The sequence below is a fragment of the Harpia harpyja genome, chromosome 15 (genome assembly GCF_026419915.1).
Source record: "Harpia harpyja isolate bHarHar1 chromosome 15, bHarHar1 primary haplotype, whole genome shotgun sequence".
In the NCBI taxonomy this organism is placed as follows: Eukaryota; Metazoa; Chordata; class Aves; order Accipitriformes; family Accipitridae; genus Harpia; species Harpia harpyja.
Genome location: NC_068954.1, coordinates 22,566,131 through 22,590,915, shown reverse-complemented (window position 1 = coordinate 22,590,915; position 24,785 = coordinate 22,566,131). Strand labels below are relative to the sequence as shown.

The 24,785-nt window shown below is 44.3% G+C and overlaps 1 protein-coding gene across 2 annotated transcripts in view; it reads left to right on the top strand.

The window, feature by feature from the left end:
• The window catches only part of ERICH1 (glutamate rich 1), a 105,333-nt gene extending 103,630 nt beyond the window's left edge, over positions 1–1,703 (top strand). For both annotated transcript variants that reach the window (XR_008238454.1, XR_008238450.1), the window contains exon 8: positions 1,403–1,703. The gene's annotated coding sequence lies outside the window, so the exon portion shown is untranslated. The remainder of the gene's footprint in view (positions 1–1,402) is intronic.
• Positions 1,704–24,785: the final 23,082 nt, after the last annotated feature.

The window sequence follows — 24,785 nt, the reverse complement described above, 5'->3', positions numbered from 1 at the left end:
ATGATAAGGAAACCTCAATCAGTATTGACCTCTGGAACACTGGGGGGAACAGAGTATCAATCGTTATATGAAGAAAAAAATAAAAGCATGCATTGAAAATGTTTTAAATCAGCTAAATAATTGAGAATAAAACAGCCCAAAAATATATATACCAAAGTAAAGCATCTTCCATATTGTACTCCATAGTTTGATATTTAGAGAGTATATATCCTTTTGCTGGAAAATCTCACAGCTCTTAGCAATGTGATCTGCATCCACAATCATAGACTATAGTAGCTGAGAGGTGATAGTTGAGTAGTTGAGAGGCTGAGCTAAGGATACTGTGTTTCAGTGCTAGCAGTGACTTTCTTTCACACCTCCCTGCATATCTTTTGATATCACCTTACATAGTAATTTTATTTGGAATTTCTTTTGTCTTTACTTATGCTGCTGCTGAAGTAGCCACACTGTCAGCCACATTTATCAAGGTCAGAGCACTCAGCTCTGATTATTTAACCTCACATAAAAAACCTAGAATCTGGATGTGAAAATCGGAATCCTTGGAATCTGTCGCTTCTGTCAGTGGTACCATGCTTTCTGTCCATGGACTGCAAGGGAAAGCATAAAAAGAATCATTATTGGAGGCCTAGTCATCATTTCATATAAGAAATGCTGCAACTAGAAAAACACGTGTTATGTTTTAACTCACAGCACCAATATGTATAGGGATTTGTGTTTTGCTCTCTAGGGACTCTATGCCACTGTGTTTCTGCTTCTTGGACAGTGTATCATATGTACTAGGCAAGCAAGAGTAACTTAATTTCTTTTCTGATTGTTATTCAGATAATCAGTAAATAATTAATTTTTTATCTTTACTTTGATTGGCATTTCCTGCGTTTTTGTTGGACTTGGCAAAGAGACTGTGTTAAAACTTGTCTGCTTGGTCTAGTCCTACCTGTGGAGCTAATAAAAGATGTTACTGATCCCTTTTAGCCTTGCTTTCCTGAACTAATAACTAACATTCAAGGGAGCAACACTGTGCTAGTAGCTAATCTGTGGGAAGGAAGAGATCTTTGTACTGCACAGAAAAAGAAAGTCCCTTCTCCTTTATGCCTAAGCCTCCACACTTGATTCAGCTCTCCCTCTCAGCCAAGTAGCCAGAGGGAACCCCATTAAAGTCACTGAAATCAATGAGTTACAGAGAAAAATCATATCAGCAACGTGTCCCTTCCTTTACAAAGTGATAAAAAGGGGGGCCTTCCAAAATGTGCAATAGTTTCTGCTGAATACTCTGCAGCAGGAAGCACAGTCATACTGTATTAAATGCCATGCAGAAGAAAAATGTGCTTTGTAGATTCCAAAGACCCACTTTTGTGTTGCACTCACCTGAATCAGCATGTAACTTGCCCTGTTTCTCCCATAGACTCAAGCTGCAGGAAAAATCGTTGTCAACTCATCAGACACACTGCTGCAACGGGCGGCATTGCTGCTGGGAATGTTTGGGATCAGTATATCCAGCTACAGCACACACCAGCTAACTCAAAAGAAGAGATTTCCCTTGACCCTTTAAGCTGCCTTGGGATGTGACCCAAGAAGTAAAGGCTTATGTCAGTAGTGCTGATGAGTGGCTTTTCTGCCTCAGTTACCGGTGTGGAGGTAATGAGACACTTTGCAGCCATGACTTCTACATGCAAAGTTAAAAAGATGGAAGAATTACAGACTTCTTCAAGAAAGAAAAAAAGAATAATGACTAGCAGAGGCATCAGATTTCCAAATAAGATGAACTGTCTGTAAATACAACGGACTTTTTTTGTAATCCAATGTATACATAGGGAGATCTAAAGGTATAAAATACAGTTAAAATCAGAGTAGGTGTAAACAAATCGATGGGGGTGCCGTGCTTCATTAGTGTCACCTTGTTGCAGCTTTTGCATATTGACTCCTATGCGAAGACTGGTTTTGAAAAGGAAAAGTTAGAAGCAATATATTCCTCATGACAAGAGTCAGACCAAATAAAAATAATCTCTCATAGACTCTTTGTACTGTTAGATCTAGCTAGATATGTACATTTGTGTGTATTAGAGAATTGGTGTACTCTAACCCTTCCTATTGAATCTTAAGCATTGTTTGATGCCTTTTGTGTAGAAATGTTTGTGTATTGTAACATAAGCTGGTAGCCTTCTGTAACAGCAGAGATGGCCACAGGCTACACCATCCATATGGTGTTGGGAAGGAACCATGGCACCAGACCAGATAACTTCGTAATGTCGTACAGAAACTCTCTGCTCTAGAAAGCATCAGTAAAAGTATTGGGTTGGGTTTCATTGCAGAGTTCAATATCTGATCTTATTCCTCTGCAAAGCCCACTCATCCCATAATATACATTCTGATTAAAATAAAAATAGAGATTGACCTTTTTTTCCCTCCTTTTCCCTTGTTTTCTTGTTCTTCTCACTTGATGCAATAGCTTATTCAGGAATGTTCTCTTACTATTGGTTTGCATTTTTCCAACTGTTTCTGATGTTTTATGTAAACATGGCTTTGTAGGCTCTTCTGTGCATATGTTAGCATTCAAAATCCTTTGCTCTCGGTTACTAAATACAAATATTATTTGGGGGGGGGGGGTCCGTGTTTTAAATTATTTCTTCTGTCAACAGTGTTTATATTCAACCACTAAGGGGCATCCTACACAGCTGAATATTTTTAATTCTTCAGATTGCTCATTGCAACATTACAAACCAAAAATTGAACCAGGTTGAAATTTTTACCTTTTTTTATTTTTAAATTCTTCTTGCCCCTGTTTCCCTTTCTCACCCCCTCTAAGGAATGTCTCTCCTCCCCCCAGAAAAACAGTGTTTACGAGGTCATTTTTTACAATGTACCAGGTCACAAATTACCTCCATCTTGTCTAGCCTTCTGTTTATATTTAAAATAAGAAATCATATAATGGAATGTTCCATCTTCTGCCTTCACCTACAAGAAATGAGACAAAATACTTGATCCCTTTGATAAAAGTAAGAATGACATCTCTGGAAAGCATTTAATCACATTGATTGAAGATATGCAGTGTGTCCTCCACCACCACCTTCCGTATGCCATTTTTATGGCTTTTTAATCAATGCATATGATTTGGGGCAGCTTTTCGTTAACGGATTTCCTGCCCCCATGCAACATGAATGTAAGATCATTAGCTGTTTCCAGTGCCATTACTATGCTAATATGAACTCTACTGTTAGATAGAAGCTAAGTGTAATACAAACATAATTTTAAGAAGATATACTAGAGTAAATTAAATTATAACTTGACCATCGAGATGTTCCCCTTTTACTGTATCATGGAAATGATGCTCATGAGGAATATGTACTTTTTTCCCTAAGAATTCCTTTGAATAGTTTTAGAAGGTTTTATCTGGTACCACTGAAAATGACAGGAAGACAACACAGGCAATAGGCAAACTGAGTGTGGAGAGACTCAGTAAAGTTACGGGCCTTAGGAGCCTCAGGAACATACGGTGAAGCACCAGAAAGGTGTAATAGCAATTAATTACAAAACAGATACCTTTAAACTTGCTGCTGAGGATTTGGGCCTGGGCTGAAAATCACCAATAGGTGAAAAGTCGGGACTGCATCCAGCAGAAGATGTAGGCATCTGCAGCTGACCTGTCTGCTCCCGTAACAAGCTAAATCCAAACTTTCAGTTTTCTGAAGCACAGCTGCCACCTCATGCCGGGCACGACAGATGGCAGCGTGCCCGTCCCTTTCACTGGAAGATCCGCTTTCAGGTGTCCCCTCAGCCGGGTGAGGCTGGGACGTGCTGGGCACCAAGACATCAAACCCTTGTGGGGGTGTGCAGCAACATGCCCATCTTCTCATCCCCGCCGTGGCTGGAAGCCCAGAGGTGGCCTGGGGGCTGCCCAGAAGGTGACTGGAAGCTAATATCCCCAGTCGCTTTCATCCTGCCGTTTGTTAGAGCACGCGCTCTTTGGCAGAGGAAGGGAAGGCACCTGCACAGCCACTCTCACCAAGGACCCCGTCCGAGGTGCTCTGCTTCCCTCGGCACGTTCTTCTGAGGGAACGGCATGGTCCCATGGGGCCCTGACTCCTAAAGGAGGCCGGCCGCGTGAACCCGTCCCAGCTCTGCATCCACTACAGCGAGGGCCCCAAACTCACAACTGGGCCGAGCTAAAGACTTTTTCCTCCTAATTGCCTATTAGCTGAGTTTGCCCCCCTCCCCGCGCTCCGTGTGCCACGTGCTTGGACCCTACCTGAGTTTGCCATGTTTATGGATATCTAACTCCAGCCTCAGTACATGGCTGGGCTCCCAAAATCTGGGCAGGATACCGCTCTGTGCTGCAATTCCCAAACCTGCTTGTGAATTTAGTCTTCAAAGCTCTGAGCATGCCAAACTTCAAGCATATGTTTACGTCCTATTGAAGTCAAGGGGGGGGGGGGCGCTAAGGAACATTGTTATATCCTTTGCCAGACTGAGGTATTTAATCTCTTCCTTGATCTCCCCCAAAAAGCATTTACATTTTAAGCATATTTGTACTTTTGTTTATATGGCTTTTACTTCAAAAATGTTGGCAATTCATCAACAATTGAATGCTGATGAAAGTCAGGAGCCTGGTGAGCTTGGGGAGGTTAATGCTGTGTTACTTAGTTTTGCAAAGCTTTTAAGAAACACCAGCAATGGATTTCATTTGGCACATAAATTGTTATGTTTGAGGAATTACGCTCCAGGAATTACTTTTTACCTTCCCTAGCTTGTAAAAACATTTAAATAGCAGTACTGTTTAAGCTAGTAAATATTCGACCTTCTTTACAAACACAGTTTAAAAGCCATTTCATAAAATTTATTGGATTGGTTTTACCTCTAATATCAGGCAAATATTGGTTAATATCTCCTGACGCCAAACAATTTTAACTAAACTAATCCGCTCCTAACAGCAGTAACTTCTCTAGTTTGAATAATGTCTTGATACATCAAGTTAATTATTTTATTCTTTGAGAAGGAATCCCAAGACATTTTGTAGCTGTTTGGTTTGTATGCCTGAGTCCACCTCCTAAAGGCAAGTGAAATAAAAGTATTAAATAATCAGAAAATCAAACACGGTTGGTATTCTCTTCAAATAGGTGTAGCGTAGACTGGAGAGTTGTTTGAGATAAATGGTATTGCTAGTGAATATCAGCGAGCATTCAAGCTTGATCTCTTGTGTTAAATAAAGTTGATTAAATTCACTTGAATGTTTTATGAAAAACTCTTTCACATATATATATACTCAGTTGTCTAAAGCAGAATTTCTGTCTTCTTCCATGAGGACAGACAGCCTAGGACAATGACTCAAGGTAACACTCATTTACTAGTAAGGGAAGTATAAAAAGAAGGCAACATCTCTGACGTCTTTTCATGCATCTTCTGGAAATTATGTTTCTGCATCAAAATACTGCTCTAGACCATTATTTATCTCTAAAGCTGGAGGTTATAGAGTTGCAGATTGTGCATCTCCAAATATGCCATAGACCAAGAAGGCGAACTTGAGTAGTTACCAACCAGTGGATGCTCCATCACTTACTAGGCAGTGGTAATGTCATCATGATGCTGAGCCTTTGATTTGTATATCAAACTAAGAACAGAACACAAACAAGAAAATAAATTATGTGCATGCCTTTTTATACAGCTGATGTGCTGCAGGCTGAAGAGTCGGATCGCTTGAGTGGGCTCTCTTCTGTCCTTCAGGTACCCTGAGGTTTCATATCGTGCGGAGCTATTATCTAGTTTATAAAGTGTCCGTCACAGCCCTCGATGGAAGTACCGCACGGCTTGGGGGTTGTTCTGGCAGCGTAACCCTCATGCCACCGGTGCCTCACTGAGAAGCCCCTCATTTTAGACCATGCATTTTTACTAGTGCCAGATGCATGGAGGTCTGGCCTCAGCTGAGGTTTTGGGTGCCACTGTAGTGGTAATACCACCAATAAAACTGACGCTGCGTGGGAGCTTCCTTCTTAAAACATTCTGTGTCTGCATTGCCTTTTCAATTGCAAGTTGTATACTGGTTTTATCAGTGGCAAAGCTGTGTGTTAGTGGCAATTCACCTCCCTGGCTTCAGTCGAACGTGGCCACAGGGATTTAAGTGAGGAATGGTTTTACCTGTGCAGTGCAATGGCACTTCCCTATGAATATATTAGTGATAAAACAAAAAAAAAATATTAATGCTTGTCATGTCTTTTCCTACCTTGAATAAAATGCCTTTTCCCCTCTTAGTTATGATAGTCAGTGACAACAAAAAATAACCCCCTAAATCAGTCTTGTCTTTCATATGACTTTCTTGTTACTATTCTACAACTATCACAATTTAATAAGGTAGCTGAAAGGTAATTTAATCAAACAGTAGATTAATACGGTTCCTGGGGCTATGTTCACTTCAGTTTTTAACTAAGCGTGTAATCATGAGCTACGGTGTGTCGCTGACTTTTAATCAGAGTGCCCCTGTTTCTGTAGTGAGTGTGTTTGTAAGCATAAAAGCAGCCCAAAAGGGCCCAGAAAGAGATGTTTCTTCACCTCCTTAGCAACATTTTTGCAAGTGACCTTTTTTAAGAGCGCGAAATGCTTTAAAACCAATAATCCACACCTTTTCAATAGCTTTTAGGAACTTCATGTAACCCACAGCACCCCACCGACAAAGTCCATCCTCCAAAGGAGACATTGGAGGCAGGGTGATCAAAGCAGGTGTCTGATGCCAAGTGGAGTGAGGCCTTGAATTAACTCTCAGTGGGTGCTTCTGTCCATTTCCATTCAGAAACGACGGGTGAGATTCAGCTCGGCTGACGCGAGCAATGGAAAGGTTGGCCAGTGCCCTTAGCTCCCTCTGCAGACAGCAGAGACGGGTCCTGAAGGTGCCTTAAGATGAGCTGAAGGAATGTGGATGGCTTCCTCACATGTGAAAGCACTTCATGTTTGGGGTTTCTTTTATTTTTCTGTAATTTTCCTCACTGGGGGAAGAGGCTGTATCTTGTTGCTGTTATTTAAACCAGAGTAAGGAAGAAATACCAAGGCAGAGTGACCCTGCTGCTGATAAAGGTTTTTAATGTTAAAAAAAAAAAAAAAGGCAAATCGGTTTGTCCTTCACTCTGTGTTCTTCAGTAATGAATTACAGGAGCTTGAAACTCTCAGCCCAACAGGGCTGGTGGCACGTAAAGCCAAAATGCATGAAAGCTTGAACAGAATCATCACTGCCCGGGAATAACTCAAACACCGCGTGCCTTCCCTGTCATAGCTGAGCCATATTTCCTTTTAAAAAGCAAGCTTTGCCCTAAGGGAAAAGAAAGCGCATAGGGCTGTGCTCTGCTCCCCCAGGTGCTCTTCACCTGCACCGTGGTAGATCCTCACTGTAGGCGAGGAGAGGAAGGGTGGAGGAATGGCACCCAAAAATGGAATTTGCTTCACCTTTGCTCTGATGGCACAAGAGCCCCTTGGCTGCTGCTGTGGGCCAATGCACCCAGGGTATCGCTGAGCCTTGGGTGAGGCTTCACATCTCTGCCCCGACTGCTGACTCCTGCTCCCAGAGCTGCTTTCTGCCTCCTCTGAAGCATGTGGGGCTGTGACCGACCCTCTGTGTGTGTCTGTCTGTCTGCGCACGTAAGGGAGAGAGGGCGAGAGCAGCCTCTGGCCCTCAGGCTGCAGGAGGTGGTGAATCCCAAAGAGGCGTGAAGAGGGATGCCATAGGAGCATCAATGATTTGTGCAAATCTCTGGCTCTTCCCTGAGTAACTTGCAATCTCCTGCTGGGTCTTAGCTTTCATCTGCAGCACAGCTCTGGCAAGAGCTCTTTCATCAGGTAACTTGAAGTCCCCTTTTCGCTCACTTGCCAGTTACAGCCTGTTCATTAGCCCTGGAGCTCACCTAAGGGATTATTTGTAATGTTTCATACCCAGCTGAATTCGACTGTTAATTTGATAGCATAGTATCAAGAGGAGAAACTAAGGAAACACTGGGAGTGTTTGCCATGAAAAGATACCTGCAATGTTTTTTGCCACTTTTCTCCTGTCAATTTTTCAATAACTCTGCTCTTGTATGTGTGTCCCTGCATCTCCCTGCCTTTCCCTTGCCAAGCAGAAAGGCCCCAAGGCCTCAGCTGACCCCATCTTGCAGAACAGCATGCGATGGGAGGAGAGGCATCACTCAGCAAAGAACAAGAGAAGCAGAACAAGCATCCCTCCCACAGGGTGAGAGGAGCTGTAAATCTCAACTCCCAGCCACTCAGTGAGCCCAGGATCATGCTGAGCCCAGGGTGGTGTCGGGGTTTAACCCCAGCCAGCAACGAAGCCCCACGCAGCCACTCGTTCACTCCTCCCCTCCCCAGCGGGGTAGGGGAGAGAATGAGTAAAAGTGAGAAAACTTGTGGGTTGAGATGAAGACAGTTAAATAGGTAAAGCAAAAGCTGCGCACGCAAGCAAAGCAAAAGCAGGAATCCATTCACCACTGCCCATGGGCAGGCAGGTGTTCAGCCATCTCCAGGAAAGCAGGGCTCCATCACACCTAACGGTGACTTGGGAAGACAAACGCCGTCACTCTGAATGTCCCCCCTTCCTTCTTCTTCCCCCAGCTTTATATGCTGAGCATGACATCATATGGTCTGGAATATCCCTTGGGTCAGTTGGGGTCAGCTGTCCCGGCTGTGTCCCCTCCCAACTCCTTGTGCCCCCCCAGCCTCCTCGCTGGTGGGGTGGGGTGAAAAGCAGAAGAGGCCTTGACTCTGTGCAAGCACTGCTCAGCAGTAACAGAAACATCCCTGTGTTATCAACACTGTTTCCAGCACAAATCCAGAACATAGCCCTATACCAGCTACTATGAAGAAAATTAACTCCATCCTAGCCAAAACCAGCACATTCTCTTCTCCACCCCTTATTTCATACCATTTATGTCGTGCTCAGCTCCCACACTATCCAGTACAACCACACTAACCATCACCACCCCCCCCCCATCCTTGATATAATACACAGATATCATTGCCTTAGTCTATGGACCCCCCTGTAAAATGTCCATAAAACACCCATCAAATGTCCACAAATGTCAGTCAAGTTCATTTAGCCCATGACTTTGGGCTCCATCTCTTATGGTGGTCCCTCAGGGCAGCAGAGGTGGTGTGTTGCATGGAGTTACTGGGCACCAAAGCCAGCTCAGGTCAGGTCGCTGCTGCACTTGCACTGCTCCTTGTAAGGCTTGTCCTCCACTGGTTCGGGTGGTTCCTGCTATAGTAATTCCTATAACATCCAACTCAAATCACAGGTTACAACAACTTAAAGGTATTTCCATTACAGTCTCCACCTCTGGTCCCTTTGGGCCAGGTTATAGGGTTTAACATTGCAGTTAACTCCTCCCCTTGCCCCTGCTCAGGCTTGGACTTACCCACAGACTGCAGTCCCTTAGGGTTGTACCTGCTCCAAGTGGAGCCTTATCGATGAGCCACAGTCTCCCCAGGGGCATACCTGCTGCGGCAGGGACTCATCCACAGCCACAGTCGCTTTGAGGTGCACCTGGTCCTGGACTTAGTATAAACACCGCTTAGCAACAACTAAAACATCAGTGTGTTATCAACATTCTTCTCACCCTAAATCCAAAACACAGCACTATACCAGCTACTAGGAAGAAAATTACCTCTATTCCAGCCAAAACCATCACAGGCGGCTTTAATGAGCTAATGCTCCTGCAACCATTTAGCAAAGCTGGGGACTCACTCAAGCTCAGGGTAGTTGTAGCTGTGGTTTAGCTATGCAACTGTCTCAATACAAGTTTGTGCCAAAGCGACAGGAGAATGAATGTAAATCAACCAGTTTATACTGGGTCACTAACGGGGTTTTTATTTTCTTTTTTTAAATCATACAGTCTGAATTCCACTTCATAATTGCTCTCCCACAGTAAAGCAAAATTAGTTCCTTGCTGAGCAGCACATTAAAAAGCCCAGCGTTTGCTCAAGGATATCGACACTGGACTATGATGCGACACTTTTATCTCACTAAACCTTAGCCACTGCACCTTAAATATTCAGCCTGAGCTATTTCCATAGGTTCTCTCCGTAGTCGGTGCAAAAAAATGAGCACCTCCAGACAGCAATTCATCCCCTTCAGGAGGTGTCTAGATGAAGTGGGCCAACTCCCCCTCTGAATGTGTGCCTCACTTCTAGAAAGCTCAAGGTAGCAGAGACAAATCAGTCCTATCTCTACAAAAATGCCCTATTCCAATAATAGTAATTTCCCATTGCAGACAGACATTGAGATAATCAGCGAATTCAGAGGCACAATTGCCAGGCTCTGGGCAGCTTTCAGAGGGAGCCACTGAGCTCCAGGATGCTGCCTCTGTCTCCAAGAAAGTGGAGTCTAGGCACCGACCCGCACAGGCAGCCCTGCTGCAGCTCACGTCCCATACGGAGGCACTTGGAAACCTCAGAGAGCTGAAGCAGCACTGAGTACAAGCTTGCTTGCACCGGAGAGGTGAATGCAGCAGTGTGTATCACAGTAGCAGGGCTAACGAGCATTAAGAAAGGCTGCAATGAAGATGCACAGGTCCGGGCATCCACAGGGGAAGCAAAAGCTCACAAAGGACATTTCCTATTTCTTCAGGAGCTGAAGCCCTTGCGATCATGTGTCCTCCATCATTGCGCTACAATGGAGCCAACTAGACGGGTGGTTGGCATGTGTCTACTGACCATCCTCCCTGGAAGCGGCAGGATGCCCTCTGCAGAAGGAACTGCTTTCAGGCATCCAGAAAACCACAACAGCACTGAAGGATCCGCCACGAAGCACATTCACAACCTCACCAGCTCCTGCCCTCCATCTGCCCACTGTGGGAACAGTGACCCCCCAGTCCGGTCACTCTCCTCCCTTCCTGTACCACCTCTCTTGGTGGGCCTTCCAGGGACACGACCCTCATCAGCAACGAGGTCATGAGAGCCAGCTTGCCTTCTGCCTTCCCTGAAGCAGAGGCATGGCCATTGTCTGCAGGCTGGAGGCTGGAGGTGGACTGAGGGGCAGGGTGAAGTCCAGTGGCCACCAGAGCCTTCTGCTGGCCCCAGGGCATGACGCATGACCAAAGCAGGAGGTGCCCATATGCTGCAGCAGCCCCACAGAGGCCACTTAATTGATTCATTTCAATTGGCATACAAATACAATTTAACAAGTTGCCCAATCTTTTATGTAAGCTATGAGGGAACAGCAGAAACTTAATCATTTCTGGGTGAGAAATATAACCTGCAAACAAAAAACTAAAAGAAGAGGAAAGTGCAGCTCAAAACTCTGCAGCTCTGTGTTAAAATATGCTTCAAATACTGCCTTGAGTATTATTTAGTTCATCATTCTTTTGCCATCTGAGCAACTTGTATATAAAGACCCAGATTCGACTGACATAACATAATATATCTGAGGTATTTAAACTAGGAATGCAATTACTTCAGGTTCTTCCCACTGTCGCTGGAGAGAAATAAATTCTTCTCAGTTCTTGGGTGAGCCAGTCCACCCTGCAGAGGCACCTATTTCTTTTCACTGATTATGGAGGGAGCCCACTGTGTCTGTGCTTCTAACTTAGGCATCTCATTTAGGTTCCCATAGTTAGCTAGGATGAATCCAAGCCAAAATCAATCCACTTAATTGTCAAATCTCCCATCACCAAAGGCCAAGCTGAACTTGCTGTTACAGCAAACAAAAACCACAGCTCTTGACACTTGGTTTTCCCAAGCACCAAAGCCACAGTCATGAACAGCATCACAGAACAATGCATGTTGAAAAGGGGTATGAAGCAGCACAGCAAATGATCTTTCATGTGTCAGCACTAAAATCCCGCCAGCCCTGGGCCATCTCATGTTGCTCATAAGCTTCACTGTCATCCTCGAGATTTGATTAAAAAGTGAGTTGTGTTCTACCTCAATTTTCATGGTTCCTTTAAAACTGGACTTCATGTACTTATTGTAGTCTCCCAGCCCTTTAAATGAAATACTCTTTTGTCAATATCTATACTATAGTATTCTTTCTGTTAACACAATGTTTGGCATAAAATGTTACCGGTTATTATATTCTTTAATCCCAGGGACTGCTGAGAAGTTTTCAATAAATAATAATTTTCATTTATTTTCAACACAGACATCTATAAGTAATTGCATAATATCACTGAGGGTGAATTATCTGCAGGTCCGTGCTGCACTGTAAATAAAGTGCTGTGTGTGCTTTGTGCTATGTGAGCTGAGGTGGTGCCAAGAGCTTGAAATCATCTACCGAGAGAGAGCGAGAAAAAGAGAGGATATATGGAGAACACAGCTCAAGTTTTACATTTCGGTCTAATTAGGGACCCCAGTAGTTGTTTCCGCTCCTCCCCTGCATCAGGCAGGTAATAATATTTCCTTTTTCTCACACTTCTGCTCTGCCAGTGGCAGCGGGAGGGGAGCCGGTGGCCGCCCTCCCCGTGCAGGCAGCGTGTGCTGTGGGTGCCAGTCCCCCCAAGCAGAGACCTGCTCTGCACTTGGGCACCAGTTTGGGCTGCATGGGTTACCCTGGTTGACCGCAGCCCCCTCTGTCGCCTGGTACCATCAGGCGCTTGCGCTGAAGAGCCTTGGTCATTGAGTGGAAGAATATGAGCTGCTGCCATAGGTAAGGACACAACAGTAAAAAAACTGGCCTGTGGCTTAAAAAAAAAATCTCTTGAATAGAAATTATGGCCTTCTGGGTGCTTAAGATCCTCTCCTCCTGAGAAAAAAATCAAAACCTGCCAAGATCTGAAGTCATCTGGCTCCATATCTATCTGCGACTGACTCAGCGGTCTTCCCTTCCTCCAGCTGCCTAAGTAGCGTGTTAAGTGTCCTAAAGCCAGGGATGGTATCAGTCCTTGGTGAACGAACATCTACTACTCCTATTGCAGATGCTCTGAGAGGCCCCCAGGGTGTCCCTGCTGCACTACACACGTACCAACACTAAAAATTTCCTGCCCCAATTTGCTTTGCATGCAAATGAGCAAGATGTAAAGTTTGACAGGTCACTCTAGTGACCTGTTAGTGTTTCTGCAAAGTCAAAGGTCAGCAATGGAATTTTTTTCCTGCCTTTTTTACCAGTGACTCCTAATAGAAGGAGTAGGAAAAACATCAATGTACTCGCATGGTGAGAACAAGGAAACAACTGAATCACTCAGACCATCAACCTCACTGAAAATGTCTGTGCTGTATTAGATAATGTTGAAAGGGAGTTATGCTAATGCCTCAGGTGCTTTGTACGTACCAAGTCTGAAACAGTGATATCTAATAGTTGTGATATCTAATTAATAGAATCAGTATATGGTTATTTTAAGTAATATTTTAGTATCAGAATCCATTTGCTTCCATTACCTGAGAGGTGCTGCAGCCAGAGAGCAGGCATTCACCTAATAACTATGCTATTATCAGGTGGACCTGAGGAAATCCACTTTGGAGTACTTTGGGATCTGGCTGAAGGAGTCTCAGAGCCATTAGTGGTTATGGATGGGGGAGGTCCCAGAAGACTGAAAAAAGGGTAAATATCTTTCAGATGGAAAAGCCTAGGATCAGCTTGCCACTCAACGGTGCTCAACGAACACTCAACAGTACTCGACAAATAATCAGAGCTATCTGCAAAGCCACAGAAAAATAAAGAGGATAAAAAGCAGCTAACGTGTTTACCAGGAATAAATCATGTGCAACCAACCCGGTTTCCTTCTTAGACAACATTACAAGCAAGTGAGCAAGCATCGTAACGCATGACTTCAGTAAGATGATCGCAAATGACATTCTCATACGCAAGCTGGGGGAAAGCACTCTTAAATGAACTACTGTAATGAGATTACAGGTCTTGTCCGAAAACCTACAAAGAATGAACAGTATTCTTTGAGTGTCTGGAAAAAAAGGTACAGAATGGGCTGCTGCACGCTGCTGTGAACAGGGGCTGCCTGATATTTTTACTAATGACTCATGTTATGAGAGTGGGTATGCATAAAACATCAACCTCAGAAGGTCTGCAGGCACCAAAAGACAGGAGCAGAATTCACAATGATCTAAAATCTGCAAAGCGCTCAAAGATAGGCAGTGGGATTCAAAAAGGACAAGCACAAAAAGCTTGATGCTTTGGCAAAAGCATCAGCTGTGCGAACACAGGGTGAGGAGCCACACAAGATCGATGGAGTGAATCACAGCACCAGGCAGCAGCATCAAATTCTTGCAGGGGCGGGAACCAATCTTGCGGGGATGTCAAGAATGGGGGTGCAGGCTGGAAGGCATGTGGAGGGGTCCTCCTGCTTTGCCTGGTGCTGGTGAAGGCCCAGTAAGACCACTGCATCTCATTTTGGGCACCACCCTTCAAGGAAGATGTGGACCAGTTAAAGAGAGCTCAGAGGAAAGCGACAAAAATAAGAAGTGCAGAAAACGCCACCTGCACAGAAAGACTGAACAAACTGGTAGCCTGGAGAGGGGAAGGCTGATAAATGCCACAGACCCGACCATCGCCCCACCAGCCCTGACTGTGGACACCGTGCCCTCAGCCTGCACCCCTGCTGACTCACAGAAAGCAAACATTTTTTTTCCACTGGCCTGCCATACGCTCTGTGTTACAGAACTCTTGCAAAGCTGAGGCCGCCCTGCTTGGCGGTGCTTTAGTGGATACATAATACACACCACTGTGCCGCAAAGTTAATGCTGGATAAAGCTGGTTCGGGCAGGAGGCTCAGGGGTGGTTGGTTATCCTGGAACCAGCCAACATGCCGACCAACACTTGATACTGCAGAATCACCAGAGGGAAGGTGCCACCTAACATGCAAGCAGGGATGAGCCATCCCAGACCTTTTCTGTCTGGCAGGTTGGTATCCAGGGACATCAATGTGCATGGCTGCATTGCCAAGTGCTACCAAGGGTTGTCCAGTACAAGGGCAGTGCTGGAAATGGGTGTTTTGTTTTCAGTTTTATTTAGTAAAAGACGTTCCAGCAAAGTCGATCTCTTGCTGTTCCGGCCATTCTGCCAGAAAAGGTCCATAATATTGGGGGAAAAAAAAAAAAAAGCTTGGCTTAGATTTGTAAAGGCACTGAAGCCAAAATCGTGACTTCCTACTTCAGGTGCCTTTCTTTAGGTACCACAAAGCTCGACCTCACCAAAATGAGCTGTACCATGCCAGGAGGGTGCCAGGGCTCCCTGTGGAGGGCAAGAGGAAAGAAGAGAGACTGCAGAGCAGTCTGCAGGATGCTAGCCCCTGCTGGGGCAGCTACTCCAAAATATCTGAGCCTCCATCAGTGCTTGGACACTCCTGGTCACTCGGGACCCACCAGCCAGTGGAAACCTCTTACCAGCGCACATATCCACGGGCAGCTGGTGCCGCTGGACACGCAGCTGGAGGGGAGCAGATGGTGCCACTCGCTCCTCCCCAAGAGCCCAGCAGTCAAAGCACCCATCTCAGGATGCCAAAGGCTGGAGGTGGCACCAGGCTCGTCGCCAGGATCGCTGCGTCCCTGGCCCTGGCCACGTCCCAGCCCCACAAGGTGCCCCCAGCAGCAGGCCTGGGGAGGAGGCAGGTCCCCGCTGCGGGAGAGCTGAGCACAGGGACACCGAGGGAGCAGGAGCAAGAGCATGGCTGTAGGTGAACAGGTAGAGTGGGAAAGGAGGCCAAAAACTTGAAACCACAGATCTCCTAGTGCCTGCCCTGCTCTTCCCATAGCTCCCCAAACAAATGTAATTAAACACTGAGAACAGACTGGCTGAACTTCAGCATAAGTAATCTATTAAATTTCATTAATTCTCCTTTCCATTATAAACGCTGAAACAGAGGCGTGATCTTGTCTGAGCTCTGCAGAAGATTGTTTGCAAGTGGTAAACAACCATAATTATCTCCAGTGCAATACCCAATTGAACACCCAAATGGGTCACACATAGCAAGACTGCTCAGTTTGGCAAGTCTGCCATCGCACACGTAGGTGGATAGAGGCAACTGTCTCATGTCCACACTTGCCTCCCCCTTCCCCAACGACGTGGGTCATTGTGCGTTGGACAGCACACAATGTGTGTGGTCAGCGTTGGACATCTGGTCTCACCAGTCACAGCTGGACATCCACAGGGCAAGCCCTCTCCCGAGGCACTTCAGGTAGATCTCCTCTGTATGAGCCCTGCCTTTGCCCTGTTGACCAGAAGGTGAGGTTGGTGTCCAGCTTCGGTGCAGGAGCCCAGTTTCAGGTACGTAGGATATAGGCAAAAATATTTAACAACGGACATATTCAACACACTGATGGGGAGCAGGAAAGCTATCTGTGATTTGTAACATAACCGTTGTGCTATGAAATGTATAAACTGTGCACCCAGATGTCCTTTTTTAGGTAACAGCATAATAATTTTATGCAAATATCTGCTCTTTTCAGTACTGCTTTTCTTCCCATCCTGGAGTTTTCACTCTTTCCACGTGTCCATCTTATGCCCAGCTCTAGCATTTGATTTTAAATACATGTGATTTCTTTTGTTATTCTCATTGTCGCACATGGTCCAATTTACTAGCCTGATTGTTTTTTTTAGCAACTATTCAATATCATGTAACCCAAATAATAGTTTATATGCCTATGGTAAAGTAAAGTTAATGTGATAGCAGAAATCTCTAGTTTATTTTAGGAACGGAGCTTTTATTTCATATGCTATTGATCATTGAGACACAAAATGTTATTGCAGATTTCCTCTGAACTGTTCCTATAGCACTCGCATGGGAGAAGTATGAAGATCAAAAGAGCAGAGAAATAATATTTATTTCAGAAATTTAGATGCAAGTAGAACTGGTCAAAAAAAAAAGAGGATAAAATATTTAGTGAAAACTTCCATCTCTCTGTTAATCTCCTGTTGAAATCTAGCTCTTTTGACCACCTCTAGGACAACTCAAAACACTTGAGCAAACACCACCAAAACTATTTTTGACAGTGTTCTGAAAATACTGGCTGCATTTTGCAGTCAGACAGGCAGAGGGGTTTAAATTTAAACATTTGCTGTCAAAACTGGCATCGTTTTATCGTAGTTGCAAAAGCCAGTCAACGCCCTTGCCCTGGTGAAGGTGATTACCTCCGTGCAAGCCCTCACCAAAATGTCAAGTCAGTATAAATGAGCTCTCTCAGCGAGCGTGGTCGTCTTGCAGCCGGCGGCACACAGGGAAAGAAAGCAGGTCTGGAGCTCAGTGTGCCCTCAGGATCTGTTTTGATTCACTGTACATCATTTTTCCATGTTGCCTACCGAGGCTCTTCTATAAAAATGATGTGCATTTTTCATTTTAAGTAATCTCCGGTGCCTTGTAGCCTTGCTCTTTGAAATAACCAAATCTGAATATCCATCACTGAAAGGTATTTGAGGGCAGATTTCCAGACAAGATCCTTAAGCCATTCCTGTAACATGCACGTGTTCACAAATCTACCTGTGCAAATTTCTGCATTTACAATTCTTTTTTCATGCATAATTATTTTTGCCAAATCAGGAAACTTTCACAAGGCAGCAACAAGTAAGGATTCAGTCAACCACTTGCATCTTTGCTTAAAAGATAAAGAAAGAATTGGAAGAGAGGCTTGAAAATGAGAATAAATAAACTCCTAGCCCCAGCTGCTTATTATATTAAGTGCCAGGAAAATTGTAATGTTAGCAAATGTAACTTTTCCTCCTTTCTACGAGCGATGAGGTATTTTCTTCTTTGGGAGTCTGTCTGGGTGCGACTGCCATTTACCAGCTGAGCATACAACGAGGTTGAGCCATTTAGACAAATGAATCATCTTCCTCATCCCTGCCAAAAAACTGCCTCAGCCGTGGAACACCTTATGGGGAATAAGGTAATCTCTGTCACTTTGAAACAACTCTAAATATCTTTGAAGAAGGCAGAGCTTATAAACTTGATGCAAAAGCTCCTGGGCAAGGCTCTTTCTGGTGTGCTGTGGTCTCCCACTCTGATTTCACGTGTAATACATCCTTTTGCCTGCTAATGCGCTTGCGGAGAGCATGTGGTGAAATGCGCGGAGTTATTACCGCCACAGGAAATGCTGGGGGCCAAATGCAAGGGCTGGGCTTTTTGTAGTGGTCCTGTTTGCTCCTTTTGCAATATATAGAAACAGAAATTACATCAAGGATAGAGGTGTGGTGAGCGGCTTTCTAAATCCCATCCGTATGCAAGTGCCATAGAGCAAAGCATACTCCATACAATGGGCATGAGAGGGGATTTCTGGGGTGGATTTGCACTTGAAGTACTTCTGTGTACGAAGAGTGGCGGGTTGTTGGCTTTTCCTTCACTCTGGGCCCTCATGCCAGTCATTCCCTTGTGGAAGCACAAGGCTCATGAAATTCCTCTGTGTTGAAACAACCCACAAACTAGGAAAAGATGAGTTGGGATAACGTACAAAGTCTCAGGTCCTGCAGTGGGGCACCATCTCTCCCTTCAAGTTTTTCCCAAGAGGAAGCATTAAAAACAATTGCTCCTGTTGTCAGAAATACCCTATACACCATCCATAGGAGTGATGGTCCCCGGTAAGACTCACTGGCACCTCTGCGTGCCAAACTCGTGCTGTCAAAACACCAGGTGAGAGATGTTATTTGCCATGTTATGGCTGGGACTGCCTGCAAATGCCACATGTACCCTCCCTGTGTGCCCTGGGTGCCGCAGCCCCACCACGGGGTCGGCCGCACACCCACCTGTGCTGCTCCTGCCGCCAGAAAAGTGTTTTCATTTCATAGACATCCTACAAAATCGTTGGGAGGTTTTGGTGTACGTTCAAGGAGAAGAGCCGGCATCACACCCACCAGCACCGCACAGCTGTAACGACAACACCCCTTCACTGAGATGGTCCCAGAGCCAAGTTCCCCTCTATATAATAAACATATTGTTACGAGGTCAAACCTACTGGCAAAATACAGATGGGTGGTTATTATAGGATGGATTCAAGATAACAAAACTTAAGCCCATTAACAAGTTTTTCTATAGACTTAGCGGCATACTAAGTCTATGACTATATATATGTGTATATATATATAACACATTAAGAAGGGCTTTTTTACAATTAGTGGTATACCCCGGGGGACAGGGCAGGGGAATACTCTGTAATTAATCTATGAGCAGATGAAAACTTGCTCTTTAGTAGCATTTCGTCAGGGAGAAACACTACAGTGAAGTGTGACTCCATGAGACATCATAATATTGAGGGGACTGTTAAAAAATAAAAATCCCTTTGAAAGAATAGCTGACTGACATCACAGAATATAAAGCAGGAGGCAGTTCAGCTTGTGGGACAAATGCTACAAGGCATCTCAAAACACCCCAATCCTAAATAGCTCCAGCATTGCTCCATCACTTTGGAAAAATACAAATTTTTCTCAAGTTCATTCAGTCCCACTGAATTTGGTAGCACCCTGCAGTGTTACCAGAGGGAACGATTTGACAAGGCAGTCCTTTAGCTACAAAACTGTTTTAATTTTTTTCCTCACTTGTACCTCACTTACAGACCATGCTGCCTGCTCAGTCTTGACTTTGCAAGTTTCTGGTACTCTCTGACTTAATTTGTTGGTAATACGCCTTCTGACTAGTAGGTCCTGTGGATGTATGTAAATATGCTAAAAGACAGCAAGTGCTCACTGGTCATAATGCATTGACCCACCATGACAACACCCCATGGACGGCAGAGAAGGTCTGCTGACCATGATAGACTGCACTGGGTTTGGGTTAGGATCTAAATTCACGCAAATCTGCCATCAAATGAACATCACAAACCCCATAATTTTGTGTTTAACTCTTGCATTCTCCAGACTGATTTATTCTTACATTGTAGAGTTGTTTCTGAATATCAAGAAAGAAAAAATTAGATTTATTATTTAGCAATTCATATTTTACTCGCTATTATTGCTTTACCCTTGTAAGAGTATGAACTTGCAAAATATTTTCTCAAAAATAAAAAAAAAGACTCCTGCCAATTTAAATGAAGAAACTGGAAGTTCTGTCATAAAATTCAGCTGAAAGCAGGTCTGTGGAAAAGCACAGAAGAAAACACACACACACAAGCACAAAATTTTGAAAAAAAGACGACTGGTGTGATCAGATGAGTGTTGGTGTGGTTGGAGACTGCGAAATCAATCACTGCTCTTGGCCGTCTCTACACATTTCTTCTCATGCCCAGTTGCCCAAAGCTATTTCTCAAAATTCCCGTCTGAAGTCTCGGCCACCACTACACTGTCCTTCACGTAATAACTATTACTCTCTTTTTTCCTAGAGAATTCTGAGTATTTTGTTCCTGTAAGAAGTGAATGAAATGGTAGATATTATCTTGAAAATATGAAAGAGCACATTCTGCCCAAGAAATACTTTCCGAGTACTTCAGATAATCAACTCTTCGGATCTTTATACCGAGGCAGCTTCACAGCTCTGAAGAGTGCCGTGTGTTGTCTTTATTCCAGGACATAAATCTCACTACTCCCAGAGAAATCTCCTACCAGCTACTGCTCTCAGGGAAGGAGCCATGTTCAGAAATCTTTACTCAATATTTAATTTTTGTCTGAGCTATTTCCTGGGAATTAAACACAATCCATAGAAAGAAAATAATAAGCACCCAGGCAAACGTGTCAGGCCAGGGATGTCCTGTAGTGGTGGGGTAACATTAAAAGAGCTGCTACATAGCCACTAAAATATTTAGCTTGAAAATGCTATCAGTCAAAAAACAGGATTAAATCGAAAAGAAGCAAGAGCTGGACAGCACAGTGTTACTTCTCGTTTAGAAATTTGAAAAGAAGGCACGTTAAGGCACCTCTGCTCTCCTCGTGCCTCCTCTTCAGGAGCCACTCTGCACTCTTTCCAGTCGGTAACAAAACTATCCATCACTGCAAAGGCACAAGCCAAAACTGACAGACCCACTCACATATTTCAGCTAAGGTTTTTATGTATACATATATCATTATGCGTCATAATACATATTATAGTATGTACATATAATACATATAGTGTGCATTATAAGGTATATTATAATGTATAAATATAAAATATAGTAATATAAACCTATTATATTACATATATACCATATAAACATTATTTATCTATGTTACATATATTACATAAACCTACATATTACATATATAGTGAATATTATATAATACAGCATATCTGTATATATAATACAGCGTATCTTTATATATAATTATGTATATATTATTCTACGAGTGTATTATTTACATAACACAATGGATAGATATAGGTATCCATTGTCATATGCTTTATATAATAAACATGTAACATTTTATATGCATATTCATTCTGTTTTATATATATGTTTTATATTATTAATCAATGTATTTCTATAATTTATAAATGCATAATTATTTAACTGCATTCTATATGACTACCACCACCACTGTGTACCTGCGTATTCCGGCTGAGGCGCGCCCCGCGGCCTTTCCTCTTGCCCCGTCCTGCCCCGGGGAGCGCAGGGAGACCTGCTGCCGCCTCGCTGCCTCCTCCGCCGAGCCCTCCTCGGCTCACCCCTTCGGCAGAGCAACCCCTGGTCTGAGCCCCCGCGCCTGGGCCGCTGCGCTCCGGCAGGAGACGGTCGCCCAGCCGGGACGGAGACCCAGGCCCCAGCAGTCTGTCACGACATGGCGGCGGGAGCTGCCTCCCCGCCGGCCTGCACCGCGCCAGCGCGCCGGGGACGAGGGAAGCCTCCTCAGCCAGCCGGGCCCAGGGCCTGGCTAGAGGCCTGTCACCACAGTCTTTGCGCTGTGATGGACAGAGCCAGAGGCAAATTTTGAGGCAAAAGGCACGCTTCCCTCTTTTTATGTATGTTTGTGTAATAAAAAAAAATACCCTGTCAGTGATTTGCAACAGGTCTTGCCAAAGCGTTCCGCTTCAATGTCGTGGCCTTCGAGCTCCCATCCTCATGCTGGAGGAATCAGGATCGCCTACCTTTAAAGCTTTGGAAATAGTCTTTCACTAGTGATACTCGTTATGTCTCATACTATTCACCTCAGGTTAACCTTTGGACATCTAATACCCACTACAAAAAATAGCAACGCAGTTGGTGTAACTCAATGTAGTGAAACCAGTCAGGATTTTTTTCTTATGACCAACGTTAAATAAAAATCCTTTCAAGTGTAACTTCCTCATCCGTTGCCTCACCTCATTGCGCTTCTGTACAGCTTCTTATAAATGTAATATAGAATTACAGAGCTTATAGCTTCTTATAGCACCCATTTCTTCACCTTATAGTGCTGCTGCTTCACCTGATAGCACTTCTGTAAAAAGCAGCTGAAGAGCACAGAGCAACTTGCCCTTTCTCAGGGCACTCCAAGGAAGGAGCCACCAAGCTGAGCCAGAAAAGTTAAATGACAGCCAGCCCAAGCGCTCCAAGGTCATGGGTTTTTGGATCTCCTTCCTGCGCACCGTCCATGCGCTATTTATCCAGAACCTCAGGACATCAACAACAGCTCCTGGAAGATGTATACACATGCACACACATCCCTATTTGAACATACAATATTATTTTTTTATATCTATATATAACAACTCAAAATGGAAGCCCATTTTCTTGCTAACGCTGTCATCAGAAATGCAAGCAAACTGCCATGGGATGGTGGTTTGGAACTACCAATAAAAACAGAAAACCAAACCCCTCCCAAAGTGCAGTGAACCCCCCCGACATCCCGATGTGCTAAAGCTGCAGCTCTTTCCTGTTTAAAGTAGTCGTGAGATACAGCAAAGGCATTTTACGGGCTGGCGTGGCAGAAACCGGAGCACCCTCGGCATGAGCCCACAACACCAAGGCACAGGCAGGGCAGGCGCAGGTGGAGGGATTCTGTGAGCTGCTGCTTTCTGAAAAGAAATGGGAAAAAACACCAGCACACAGAGCCTAGAGAAACCAAAGTCAAAACAGGAACTAGACTATGACTTGAGACGAGGAACCAAAAGCAGCTTTTCAGGCACACCCCGGCAGGGAAGGAAGCTGGGAACCCCCAGCACAAACCCTGCCATCTGCTCTGTAATTCCTGCCCTCATCAGGAAAACAGCTGCATCAAAGAGCCACCTGGGTCCATCAGCAATTTCTCCATCTATCTAGTGAAAAAGCCTTTCAGGGTACGGCTTTTCTTAAATTAACTAGTTCAGGGAAAAGAGCACAACCTTCTCACCTGACACAGCTGCAGAGGTTTTCTAAATATACAAACAAACACAAACTTAATTATCCGGATTACTTAGCATAAGATTATTAGTTGTTTATTTCCTTTTTTCCACTCTGATTGGAATCCTAATTAAATTTTATTATTGAATAACCTATTCCTATTGTTTCCTCAGGCCTTTGAGCTTAATGCTGCTCTCAGGATTATGGGCCTGTAGGCATCGTATCCTCTGAATTTACTATGTGTTAGCTACGGCACAGCAACTGCTTATCTGAGCAATTTTACTCCACGGCAAATACGAGATTGTCTAACTCTCTGCAGAAAGCAAGCAACCTATCTAGAGCTACCCTGTATTTTCCATTGGTAAGAGAAATGTATTTGGACAATTACTGTTAAGCAGTTGAATGAAAGTAGCTTGCTAATCCCTGATGTCTTGATGTCTTCAGTTAGATCATTGTGAATCAGGACTAGTTTCGTGAGGACAACAGGTGAAATCCATCTTTCAGTAGTGCAGTCTGATCTGAAGGGAAGCACTTGCACCTTGCTGCCTTGAAGAATATTGTTGTGATTGCCTTGGGCTGTAGTATTCAGCCAGGCCTTGCTGTTGCCATGATGTGAATTGGGAACATTTTTGGTGCTGTCCTTCTTGCTTCCAGCAAGCAGGCATGAGAGGAGGGGTGTACAGTATCTACACGAGGGGTCCTTCCCTTGACTTTTGAAGTCAAGAAGGAAAAAGTGACTTAGTGCAGGAGTGTAATTTAGTAGCTAAATTAGGTGCTGTGACCATTACAAATTCTTATTTTTCTGATTACAGTAGGACTAAATAAATGATTTCCAAATACCTCTCCTCTCTTCCTTGTGCTATCCCCTGAGGCCATACTGTCCATGCTCTCCCAGACTCCTTGATGCCTTTTGCTTCTGGCACATTGACGTGAACAGCTGCACTACAATTAAATACCCAAACTCCTGCCTTTGGGATTAGATCCAAATACTGTTCTACCTAAATTAATTCCTGCTTAAGCCTTCCTATGTGACCTGGTGTTTTGGCTTGAACTCTGCTATTTTAGTTGTACTCCATAAAGAAGTATCGCACTGGAGGGTAATATGCTAAAATACCTGCAACTATAGACCTGCATAACCCCCAAGAAAATTCTAAGATCAGAACATAACACAGGATATTTGACATATGAAACCTCCTCAAGTCAAATTGGGGTTGAATGGCCAAGGCTGAAATTCTCCTCCAGTCAGAGAAATAAGTCATAGTTCCCACCTTGCAATAGGTCTCCTTCTGGGGAAGATTTCTGTAGGTGCTCTCCCCTGAGCCAACACTGGACTGTCTACTGGAAGACCATCAGGTCTGGATGAAGACCCTGCCCTCCTCCTGCAGCACAGTTCCTTGAGAGTCCAGGAGTGATGCACAGGTGAGATTAGACACCTGGAAGAGCTGTGTCAACCAGTGTCACCTCCTCTAACAAAGAGCTGTTAAGATCAGATTGGCTACATCCCCCTGATTGCACATATGCTTTTGGGGAGAAAGAAGGTCAGTGAAAAGATGTAGGCTTCAGCTTCCGGTCTGACATGATGGAAAGCTACTTTAAGACAGCCTGTGCCAGGACCACTTTTTGAACAAAAGGCTCAACAATGTGAAGTGCCCTTGAATAAACTCTGGCTATTTCCTTCTATC